The 13,314-nt window shown below is 41.7% G+C and overlaps 1 protein-coding gene across 6 annotated transcripts in view; it reads right to left on the reverse strand.

Annotated features, from left to right (window-relative positions):
• Positions 1-13,314, reverse strand: part of MYO9A (myosin IXA) — a 137,868-nt gene that overhangs the window by 124,062 nt on the left and 492 nt on the right. The gene's annotated exons all lie outside the window — the stretch shown is intronic.

The raw sequence follows: 13,314 nt of genomic DNA on the forward strand, positions 1-13,314 counted from the left end.
CAAGCATTCCCTCTCTTCTTATACGGATATAGGCATCCATCACTCCAAGATCTGCACACAATAGCACACAAGTACTGCCCTATCAGCTGAATTGAACGATGGTGCACTCTGTGTGGTGCTACACCAACTTAACACACTATTCAGGGAGCGCGGGGTCTTTTTAGAATACCGCCACTCAGTCATGGCATCAGTTTATCACTGCTCCAAAACAAAACAAAATGGACAAAAGGCCAGAAACATATGCATGCTGTGAAGAGGTAGATAATGAGTGTGCAGCATATTACAGGCTTGGCTCACTGAAGACAACAAAGAGTATTAGGCTGACTGTAATTGCTGCCTTTGGTTGTGTTATCAGTACTTATAGACTCCCTCTATAAGAAGAAACATGAAATCTAATCCCTCTGCTACTGAACTTCATTAGCTTCTCCTACTGCCTTTACACATCTCTATTTACATTAAGAAAAGAGCAAACAACTTTTCTGGAGCAAATCAACCTTGAACAATCTAAGAAGAAGGAATGACAAAGTATACAAGGATAGGGAATTGAATCCAGATATTCAGTTTTATATCTGCTACACACTAACCAACGAATGGTCTCAATACCACAAAGAGTGAATGCTGCTGTTCCCATCACAACAGTTTTGCTTGCTGTGCTGATCATGATCTACAGCACTGGTCTTCAACTGATGGGTTGGGACTCACTACTGGGACAAAGGTGATCAAACCAGCAGCATTACCAACATAAAAATATAAAGGGGGGAAGGTCCCCAAGTTAAAGGTGGGTCCTAGGTCTGGAAAAGCTAAAGAATAGAGTTATTCTTCCCAAAACATCATCATTTTTGCAATCTTTCAATGGTGTGACCCTAATTCTGACGGAAAAGCCTAGTGTATATTCACTATGAAAACAGAAAAATCAAGTGCCACCCGGCTCTCCTGGGTTTGCCTGCATAATCCGCTAGTAGTAAGTGGAAAGTGGTTTTAGTCAGCATCATGCTTTTAAAAAAAACCTGTCAGAAATTCTAACTCCTGCACCAATAAAGTATCATGTTCTAGGTCAGTACCTCCTGAATACTGAATCCTTTTGAGGACACTTACTTCTTCTTTCCCATCCTCTCCAACATTACTAAGCAGTTGAAGGAAGCTAGGACAAAGGGTGAAAAAGGAGCTGTGAGTGGAGGGGAGCACTTTCCTCATCCATTGGACCCCCTGGGAAACTCAACAAACCTGCTGTACCTGGAACTGGGTGTGGGGAGTGCAGCTGAATGATTAATTTCTGTACCACATAATATATTAAAAAATATCTCTAAGGGGTGTACAAAAAAGAAGCATCAGCAGCCAATAATCAAAAAATCAAAATAACATTGGTGTAAAAGGAGCCAGCTATGGAAATTCTGTAAAGCCACCTCTTTTTTTTACAGCTCTTTAAAGATGCTGAACACTTCTAGAAAAAAGCTGTTCTTGCTTATATTAGATAGATGACAGATGACACAGCAATAAAACAGGAATGGGTTTCCAGAAGGTTTATTCAAGGAAGCCGTATCCAATAAAGCATTTAAATGGGCATGAGGCCACTAGCTAAGTAACATGGGCAGTAGCTTCAGTAGGCCATGACTCTGTTACCGGTATGATGAATCTCAGAGCTTTAGTTAAATAAAAGAGCCAGCAGCTATTTCAAAGTATAGTTATGTTTTTACTAGGAGGACACCTTTAAAAGAATTTTCAGCAACACTGAGGAAACATGTTCATTGACTTCAGGATGGGTTCTGATAATTTTGTCAATCCTAGAGTAGGCTACAGTTCTCTCTCAGAGCACACTGTCAAATTTGAACATATGTAGTCACAGTCTAGGATACAATTATGTGGGTGCTTTCTTCTAAAATCAACAGTGGTTAGCTACACAATTCTGTGCAGGATGCATCCCCAGACATTTTCTCTAACTCTAGTCGTCTATATAACACATTGCTTTCTCAGCATATAAAGAATGGTTGCACTACACAAAGCAACAGAAACCCACAAGCAAGCAAAATTCCTAGATCATGTTCAAAGTCCGTTTCGGTGGCCTAATTCGGCCCGCTGGTCAGTTTAATCCGGCCCCTATGGCAGCTTATTTCCTGGGGTAAAATTCTTTTTAAAAAATCCACAACTTCAACCTTTAAAAAAGCTGAACAACTTCAATCCTAAAAAAAAGGTCAACAAGTTGGTTGGCCCTTCTGTCGCTCCTCACAGCCCTTCACTTCATCAAATCTGGCCCTCTTTGAAAAAAGTTTGGACAACACTGTACTGTAGATGAATTGTCTTGGGTGAGTCTAAGCATCTCACAATGAAACAGACAGTCCTAATTCAGCCTTGCTTCCAGTGATGGATGGTGGCAAAGGGAAAGTGTGTGTGTCTCTGTGTGTATTAGTAAGCAAGTAAGTACGGTAAGTAAGTAGGTAAGTAAGCAAGTACACCTCCCTATACCCATGGAAATAATGCAGAATAATAGCCTTTATTTCCTGTTTCTTCACAGACAACAAATGTTTGATCAGTATATTAAAATACACACATCCAAACACACCTATATAGGAACTCATTTCCAACAGAAACTCTTGCATAAAATGTTAAGTGTTTTCCCCTCACCCTCCCCTCCAACAGTGGATCAAACATTATGAGTACCTTGGGCCAAATATAATCATAAACTTGAGATTAAATTGGATGGACACTATATGCTATATTTGGATCTCAATACCTGAAACAAAAAAAAAGGTAGTGCAAAGTATTTTAACTTCTTGATTCCTCATATTGCCTCATATTATGCCCGGCCTTGACCTAGTATCAAACATGAAGTCCTCAGAGGCTGAACCAGACACCCCAGGGGTCAAGGACCTTGAGGAGATAGCAGAGTTCACTGGAACCAGTGCTGAACAGTGTTTGAAACTGGGGGGGGGAGGGAAGCTAGGAGCCAAATGGCTTCTGGAACCTGGGTTGTAGGAGCAAAAACAAAATGTCTAGCTGCCATGGGTGGGGCAACATTTTTAATTTCTTGTTTTGATATGCATGAATTAATAAGCAATTCACGTAAGTGACAAATTGTTAATATCACATTTTAGCAGAAATTGTTAATGCATGTTTAATTTGGTGTTGAAAATAAAAATATTAGTGCCATACTTCAGTTTTCAAAACACTATACTCTTTATTGTTAAATGTCTTAACATATTGTCTATCCTTAACATATACTTTGAGGCTTCAAAGCACATACATTTCAGTAATCCTTGAGTGTCAGGCTCAAAAAATGGCACCCAGGCCTTTTGAGGTGCTCGCAAATGGATAGCATTTTGCGCCTGGCATCCTGCGTGCTGAAGACGTCTCTAAATAGCCTTCTGTGGAGAGACCTGATGAAGAATCCTTGGAGAAGAGGAGCAGAACAACCCTCCAGTCCTCAGGAACACTGGCACCCAAGTTCAGACTGAAGAGCAATGACATGCATAGCATGTCTCTGTTGCTCCAGAGTCACTGCACAGCCCATAAGTAAGCAATCCTTGAAACATTTCCATCACCAGCAACTGTGGTCAGAGTGGGGTCTAGGAACCAGAGCATAGAAGGTTTCCCTTCTTGAGTTTTCCAGTTTCTGGAAACACCACAGGTCTCTGGCTCTTTGTTCCCAATTCAAATTCCCCCTCCTTGCTGTGTTGTACCTTCCCTGAACTCTCTGTGATACTGACCTTGGATAATCGCCTGATCTTGCCTCTGGGTTATGTTTTAGACCTAGACAAATTATCCATGTCTGATCTTACTGTGTTTGGACTGTGCTGTAGCCCTAAGCCTGCCTTCATTGGTGGGTGTTTGGTAAGAGACTTATACCTCCTGGGACAAAGGGTACCTACCGGAGTATAGCAACACATCAGGTAATGTATGCATTTTTATTCTCAAATAGCATTTTTATTACATAAAAAAGTATTTTCCTACCCTATAAAGCAGATGCATCTGGCAAAAGGATCATGTCCGCACAGTTTGAAACAACCTCAATTTTACTAATGACGTACTTACAATAACTAATGTATGTCCAAAGTCTATATACTTTTATCAAAAATTAACACTGATCTTTACTCAGTACACTATCCTAAGGATGAGTAACCTAGTTTACAGATCATTAGCAATATATAAAAAAAATATAAAAGGGCACTTTTAAAAGAGAAAACTTCACCACATTATCTTCCTCAGACTTGGGCTTGCCTAACTTGCAGCAAATTTCCTACTTGTTTTAATTACTGTAGACACCACTGCATATATCTGAGTCTTGGAATGGCAACAGCCATTTGCAAATTCTTCCTCTAGAAAATGTAATACATACTGGTCTCCTCTACTGGTGTTGCAAGTTCACTTTATTTGGAAAATATTTAACAGCTGCCCTGTGCTTTGCCCCCCTCCCCATAGACAAGGATTTTCATGAGCAATAATTAGAGAACCAAAGGTTTGTTTGTGAAACAGAAAATTTGTGTGTATTTCAGTAACTGGGAATGAAAATAAAATACAAAGTAAAGAGAAAATTCAAATTAATGCAGTTTCTGAAAATATTTGCTTTTTAATTTTTATCACCAATTCTTTAGTAATAATCAAAGATCCATTTAACTTGGCAGAATGGGTCACAGCTACACATAATTTCATTCAACACTGGAAAAAATACTTAATGCTTGGATGCTAGCACTACCCTATAAAACCACTACCCATGTACATAGTTAGGGATGCGGGTGGCGCTGTGGGTTAAACCACAGAGCCTAGGACTTGCTGATCAAAAGGTTTGCAGTTTGAATCCCCACGATGGGTGAGCTCCCGTTGTTTGGTCCCTGCTCCTGCCAACCTAGAAGTTCAAAAGCACATCAAAGTGCAAGTAGATAAATAGGTACTGCTCCGTTGAGAAGGTAAATGGTGTTTCCGTGTGCTGCTCTGGTTCGCCAGAAGTGCCTTAGTCATGCTGGCCACATGACCTGGAAGCTGTACGCCGGCTCCCTCGGCCAGTAAAGCGAGATGCGCGCCACAACCCCCGAGTCGTCTGCGACTGGACCTAACAGTCAGGGGTCTCTTTACCTTTACCTTTTACTACTCCTGTTAGCCTGCTTTTAGGGTGCTGCAAGATTCTACAGTATTTTGGTCCTTGCCTGGTTTTGCTTCATAGGGCTGATTAGTTTAAAATATTATTCAGTTTCCTCAATGTCAGCACCATATTTTTAGGAGCCTAGGAAGGCAGGTACTGGGGATTCTGCCAGCACTCTTCACTTCCTTATTTACTGGAGGTCTTTAAATGCTATTCCAGTACATACAGAGGTGTAACTATTCTTCACAAAACAGAAACTATAAATTTATTACTTTGTAGGGTTATATTTCATAAAACTCAAATTTTGAGCAAAACCCAGCATGAGTTTAAATATATCTGAGCAGAGTTGCCAGTTCTAGGATCTGGGCAGGAAAGTGAGCATTCTGTATGGGTCTTTAAGCAGAGGGAGTGGGGTGCCTTGGCGTCTGCGCCCCTGGGGAAATGGGGGCTGGAGGACTCGGAGCTCAGGCACAAGCAGACCTGCAGTCTCCAGGGGTCTCTCCTGCCTCCATCGCAGCCCCACGGAGAGAGAGATCAGGGAGGGGAAGTCTGACTGACCCTAGAAACAAGTGGAGAGGCGACCATGGGAGGCGCAGGATGGCATGGGCAGGATGCTGCCACTGCAGTAAGGGTTTTTATACTGGGTAGTAGATTGCAGCCTGGTGTATTGCTTTCATTTTATGGTTCAATGGCCTTGTTAGATAGTAAAATTCATGTTAAATTGCTGTTTTAGGGGTTGTTTTCTATCATCTGGAACGGATCAATCCATTTTCTATTACTTTCTGTGGGAAAGCAGGCCTTGGTTTAAGAACGCTTTGGTTTAAGAATGGACTTCCGGAACGGCTTAAATTCGTAAACCAAGGTACCACTGTATTTTGGATTGCAGTCCCATTCTTCCATATACGGTACGAACACAAGCCAAGGAAGCATTTATCCATCTCATCTCATCTTCCACTATTAACAGATAATCTCTGCAGCAGGTGGGACAGGACTTGGCTAGTAGGCATGCTGGGCTGGCATCACTAAAGACTTTTTAGTACACAGAGGAAAGGGGAAACAGCATGCAAACTGCTTCCAAAATATAATTGTGGGAAGTGTATGTAGCCCCCTCCCTAAGACTCGAGGAAGAGTCTCAGCCATTGCCTCTATTCAGGAAAGATTGTCCAAGTGCTGGGATGGCCAGCTGGCAGACAGACTACAATCCTCTCTAAACAAGAGTTTTGAAAGGAAACATATCTGAAATTTTTTTGAATACTAATTACAGAAACTTTAAAAATATACTTGAAATATACTCTTAAGGACCTGAATTAACTTTTAATCTACCTTAAAATAAATATTTTGCTATTTAATAGATATTGCAGTTGCTTCAGTGATTTCAGAAACAGAACCTCAACATGCTGTAAAATCACTTGACACTGTAAACTGGAAGAAAGGAATTCAGTCTCTTTCCAAGCTACCTTTTATTGCCATGTCAAAATCTTAACTTTATATATATATCACATACCATATTTATTTAAATACTATATTTAGTGAAAGGAGGAGTCCGATACACACTGTCCAATAAGTAAAATAATGTTCTAGACTAGATTATTTTACAAGCAAGAGGGAAGCTTCAGCTGACAAAGTGAATTGGCCCTAGTGACAAAACAAGCAAGTTTTGCAGCTTGGGAGCTCAGCAGCCAAGCAAAGAGGCCAGGGCAGACTACTCTTACCCTTCTATTTTAACCAAACAAATCCCAGGCTCCCAAGTAAACAACAACAAGTATGCTGGAATAAAGTCAGTAAAGGTGTAAGGGCTATCCAGAGTACTGCACAGCACATCACCTAACAAACATATCTGCCTACCAGACAGAAGTCAGGAGTGTGCCCAATGCAATGAGCTTCTAGTTCTCAGGAAATATGTTTGTTCTCTAGAGGCCAAGGTGGCTGACCTGGAAAAGCTCAGAGAGGTTGGTGGATGAAGCCTTCAATGATATGATAGTAGCATCTCACACCTGGGGTCACAGCTCTTCCACTGTCATGGAAAACCAGAGTCTCAGCTTGGGCATCACTCTGAGAAAAAGGAAAATGATCCCTTAGAAGAGACCCATTCCTTGGGGCTGAGCAATGTCCTCTCACTAAGGATACTAACTGGGGTAGGGGTGTTAGAAGCAGTGTTCAAAATTCACAAGACACCAGGCACATTTTGCACCTGGTAAGCTAAGGTTACAGTCGCCAAAATGGAATGTCTAGCTGCCATTCTGGGGTAAGATGGCACAAAAATCATTTAATATGGCTTTCTGGTTCATGAAATTTGTTCTGATTGTGCAGATAAAATATCACAGATGGAATTCTAAAGGATGTGTTGTTAGAGTGTGAAAACAGGCAAGATCCAAGGATCCCCAGGCATACACCTCCAGATGGTGAGTACATCAGGTGCCATCCTGGTGCCCAAGCATTTTCACTTGGTTGCAAGTGGCCGATAGTCAGGTGCAAAATTCACATGGTGAATTCACACACACACACACAGGGATAAGAGTGAAAACATTTATGATTATCAAAAGCAGGGAAGCGGTAGAACTAGGCATTGAAAGTGCAGGGCACATGATAGCAATTCAAAAGGGCCAAGGGGCCATATAGCAAAATTTACACACCAAACACATTTGAAGGCACACAGTCATCAATAAGGGTTTCTATGCTAATGCTGAAGCTTCTATGTCAAGAGGGTTAAGCTGCCATGCTTGGTCTTAAACCAGAGTATAGATATAGTGGCTGGAATGGAAAATGCCAGTGGGACATTATAATTTCTGAACACAAAATATATGAAGAACAGAGGAAATAATACTGGTGGTGGCAGTACTGCATACATCAAAGAAGACAGAGGAATCCAACAAACTAGAAATCGGAAAATGAGCAGAATCTTCCACAGAAATCACTATGGGCAGTAGTAAAATAAAAAAATTCCTTCAGTAGCACCTTAAAGACCAACTAAGTTTTTATTTTGGTATGAGCTTTCGTGTGCATGCACACTTCTTCAGATACCTGGGCAGTAGTATCAGCCTCTGACAGTAATTCACTATTGGAGACATACTGTCACACTCCAAAATCCCCAGGGTGACCTTGATATAGATAAAGAAATCAGGGAGACATCCAAAGGATGCAGTAATGAGTGACTTCTATTACTCTCACAAATATTGGGTAAATATGTGTTTCACTCAGAGATAGGTACCCTAAAAGAATACAGCATGCCTAGAAGATTATAAAACTGACCAGAGGGACCATGACTCCCAAGACCTGCCATCAAATTCAACACATATAAATTAACAATTTTGAAGGAAGTCTTAAACAGCAAAATTTGACTTCAAAAGGAGAAATTCCAAAAAATGAGGGAAGTGATAAGAAAATTGAAAGAGAAAGGCAGAAAAGACAAATATCTTCAGAATGCTTGGAGTTTTTTCAAAACCACAATAATAGATGCTCAGTTTGAATATATAGGAAAGGTACCCCCAGGCTTAAAAAGGATGCAAGAAGCTTCAGAAAATGGATATCTCGTACAAAGGAGAACAAAAAGGAACTCAAATATTTGGCAAAATAAATGCCAGCAGGCAATGAGGGAAGTAAAAACAATGGTTTTTGAGGAGTACATGGATAAATGTTCAAAAAAATTATGATCAAGAAAATTATTATTGGAAAGTAACATGCTAGAAGCAAAAAAAACTGACTAGAGAAACAGTTGGACCTCTGGGCAACAAGGGAGTTAAAGGTGTGCTAAAGGGAAAAAGGGGGGGACTGCCGAGAAGCAGAATTAGCAGCATTTGTCCACAGTGGTAGGTATAAAGCAGACTCCTGTGCCTTAACTAACTTCCTGAGGAAAGGAGTGTAAGAACTGAGACAGAAAATATTGATAAGAAATGAAATTATAGGCCTTACTGATAAATTAAAAGCCAACAAACTGATAGGTTTAGAGAGTTCTTTACTCAAATATGAAATTGCTGATCTTCTAACAAAAATATGTAACTTGTCACTAACATCACCCTCTGTATCTGAGGACTGGAAAGCAGCCAATGTAGTACTGGTTTTTAAAAAGGGATCCCAGAAGGAATCCAGGAAATGACCAGCTGGTTTGTTCCAACATCTTTTGGGAAAACTGGTGGAAAACCAGTTAAGGACTGGAATGACGTACTTGCACCAGCTCCTCATCCTGCAACCTAGTCGTTCACTGGACTGCCCTGTGTTTGACCTTGGAATGTTCCTGGACCTTGCCTTTTGCATTGCCCCAAGGATTTGACTTCAGACCACGACCAGAAGAAGCCCACCAATAATTAACATCTCATCCTCCACCCCTGCTGGCCAACGCCCCTGCTTTACGCCTTCCATGGGCAGCAGCCTGGATGCCAAGACCAAGGTGCAGCTCATACAGGATGCCAGGATTCTGCTGAGGCACCCTCACTGTCTTTACTGTGGCCCATCCTCCTGCCTGGTAGACTCAGCTAGCCACCCTACTCACTCCCCTCAGCAGCTGCAGCAGCTGCCTCCTCTGCCACTACATCAGCCAAGGAGCAACTGAGGAAACTGGAACAGCTGTTGGTGGATGGGCTTGTAGCACAGTAAGAGCATCCTGAGCGTGGCAGTACTGCTGGACCTCCTGGTCAGCCTCTACACTGAGTGCAGCCATGACTCGCTACTCCAGAGGGACAAGCGCATCTCGAACTTCCTTGTTTCGGAATGGAGCTCCTGATTATTAAGAGCAACAGGGGCAAGTTCCTCATCAACAGTGCATAGGCAGCCTACCTAGAGTCAACATCCACATTACCACTTATAGGCCCCAAAGCCACCTAGTCTCCATCAGGGACATGATGAAGCATCTAAGCAGAGACATGATGAAAATGTTTATATATGCAGTGGAGACATTTCTATTATTTTCTTTTAATACCAAAACCCAGGATCAAGGCCATCCAATTAACCTGAATGTTGGTCAGATCAAAAGAAGTATTTCTCTACACAGCACAATGTTAAGCTATAGAGCTCACTGCCATGAGATCTAGTTATGGCCTCCAACTTTGATTTTAAAATAGATTTGGGACAAATTCATGGCTTATAAGACTATCAATGGCTACTGGACATGGTGGTGATACTGTCAGAGGGAGTATGCTTCTGAACACCAGTTGCTGCAATTCACAATGTGCAGAACGCTGTTGTACTCAGGTCCTGCTTGTGGACTTCCCAAAGGCATCTGGTTGGCCACCATGAGAACAAAATACTAGACTAGATGGGCCTTTGATCTGACATAGCAGGGATCTTCTTACATTCATATTAACACCAACTTATTACCAACTTATGGTAAGACATAACACAGTCATACTTGGAATAGACCAGGCCTCCCCAAACTTACTACGCTTTGGGCCGGTGCCTGAAGTGCTGATCGCGCGGAGGGTGGGGGAGCGCGTGGCCCAAAGGACCGATTTATCCAGCCCGCGGCGACCCCCCGCCTTCCGCTCTTAGCGGTGCGGCGCAGCTGCCCACTTCCGGCACTGGAAATACCTTGCGTGCATGTGCAAGCGTCATTTCCGGTGCACTTCCAGGTCGGGGGGAGGCCCGTGTGCATGCGCACAAGCTATTTCCGGTGCTCCTGTGACCTGGAAGTGCTCCAGAAATAGTATGTGCGCACATGTATGGGCACGCGCTCCCCACCCTCCGCGCGATCAGCACTTCAGGCACCGGCCCAAAGCGCAGTAAGTTTGGGGAGGCCTGGTCTATTCCAAGTATGACTGTGTTATTATACTACTGTAAAAAGTTCACATTTAAAACAATCTACCTTTTCTGAATCCTGCCACTTGCCATGTAATTCTATAACCTCACTGTCCATAAATGGAATATAGGTTGTCTTTATTTAAAAATTAACAAAGATTTTGTCTGAGTTTAGAAGTTTTAGTATCAATTTATAGCCAACATTTTCAATAGTATCTATTAAAGCAGAGCTACTGAAAGGACTGGGGAAGTTATACAGGCAGGTATTTATTTGATTTGTAGGACTTTCAATCGCCTGTGTTGAAAATATAATGGATGAAAATAAGTATGTTTTTTATTTTGCATCATGATAACTAAATCACATAAAATTTATGTAAAACATACATTGCTAGATACTAGCAGTACATAATTATATGTGGCTCTCTTTAATATTAAATGCAGCCGGTACATACCTGTTATGTAAGTCTTGGGTAATTTTCCTAATCAACAAAACTGAGACTAGGATCTAAAGCATAGTGCATCTAATTCTAGATACTCAAAGGGGCTTTCAAGTTGTGTTTCCAGCCTTCTACCTCATTGCCAATGTCACATAAAAGCCTGGCTAAATTGAGAGAACTGTAGAAAGCAGTTTGTGATACCACATGGTGGCCAGCTGTTTGGATAAAGAAAAGTATAAAAATCCTACTTGATGTGTGCAAGCCATTCAGCATGACTAGTCGTTTCTGCCTGACCATTTCTAGGTTTTGTACAAATTTTCAACATCTGAGGGCAAATAGCAAAATAATTTATTTGGTCTTGTTTCCATAGCATATTACCATGGAAGGCTTTTACTTCTTTCTGGATTATCTATGGACTTGCATGCTTAATAATGATAAACATAATCCACCCAAAGTTAAGAACTTTTCAATTCTGTTGGTATTGATGGAAGAAAGTCAAATGTTTATTTAGTAATTCCACAAATTAGAATGGATTTAGAAGAGCTTAACTTTGAAAAGGCTGTGGTCCCTTCCTTTTAAAAAAATAAAAATAAATCCACACCATCCTGCAAAGTGATCCTGAGCTACATTTTCACCTTTGCAGGACTCACATGCAAGTTCCTTAGAGTAATACATTCATTCTCCTACACTGCTGTATAACCATTTTTCCTCTTCTAAAAGGGAGCTTTGTTAATTTCATTTCTGCAGAAAACTAATTAAGGGTTTTTTTAAGGAGGAAAGGGTCAGGAGACAAATACACCACGTACAAGAGCAGTGGAGTGCACAGACTGAAATGTGTGTGTTTGTGTATTAAAAGGGAAGCTTGCTGAAATGGTTGGGGTGGGCTGGGATAGGGCGGCTTTTAGCCAATTTTCTGTTGATGCTGATGCCAAACACCCAGTCACTAAAGCCTGCTTTTAAGAAGGCTTTGAAAAAAGCACAACATGACACAAGAAAGAGTGGGGATTGCATGGCTTGTCATTACTGAAAGAGTAAAACAAACACCAGCTAACCCATGATATAAACCTTTTCACACTTGATGCTTCATTTTAAATGATTTTTACATTTAAGCCCAAAAGCTCTATATACAATGCTATCCACACTGCAGAGTCATGTTGAAAATACTCTTGAGGAAGACATAGCCACAACAAATTCTGTGCATCCTTTATAGCTTACAGTGATGTTTCAGTCCAACACTGCTTAGCAGTGATGTTACAGAATGTACTGATTTGTCTCCATACTGCAGTGTTCTAACTGCACAGCAAACCCACGGACTAAACTAAGAGTCATAGCTACTTCCAGAAATCCAGCTAAGTATAAGAAAAGGTTGCTTTGTTATCGAGTACACACAGCTGCAAAGAATAGAAGAAAAAACTGAAATACAAAAGTTTTTACTGACAAAGTCTTAAGGAAGTGGAAAATTCTGAAATTTAAGAGATGCAGGCAAAAGAACCTCTGTATCATGTAGGAGAGGGGGGAAAGTGTTTTTGGTTTTTTTCTTCTATCAGCCAGCCTGGCCAGGAATCTTTTCATTTGGATCACAATGGAGCAGCTGTAGCCCAGATTTCAGCCCCAGACACATGCAATGCAACAGCAACCATCATTTTTTCCCCAACAGTGCCAGAAATACAAGACACTGTAGCAGGGTTCCAAAAATGGATGATCTCATACTACATCCACACCGCAGGGATGGGGGTGGGTAGCGAAGTAGAAGGCTCCATGACCTTGCAAGCAGTTTCCAAAGGGGGGGGGAGGTAATATCTAGAAGGGGGACTGGGGGAGGAATCTTTTAAATAAATTTCGTGAGAAACACGCAGAGGAACGCGGGAGCCCCTGACGGTGGACAGAACCAGCAAAGCCGGAAGGCAGAGGGAAGGCTACCAATGCCCTGGAATGAATGAACATCCCGCAGCTCCCTCCCACTCCGTTTAGGACGCAAGGGACTAGAAACCTGCCCAGCCACCCGCTCCGTCAGGATTAGAATCAGGATTAGGATTAGGACTAGGTCCCCCCCCCCCCGCTTCTCCCTTCCTCTCAACC

This window comes from Zootoca vivipara, chromosome 14, assembly GCF_963506605.1.
Source record: "Zootoca vivipara chromosome 14, rZooViv1.1, whole genome shotgun sequence".
NCBI lineage: Eukaryota > Metazoa > Chordata > Lepidosauria > Squamata > Lacertidae > Zootoca > Zootoca vivipara.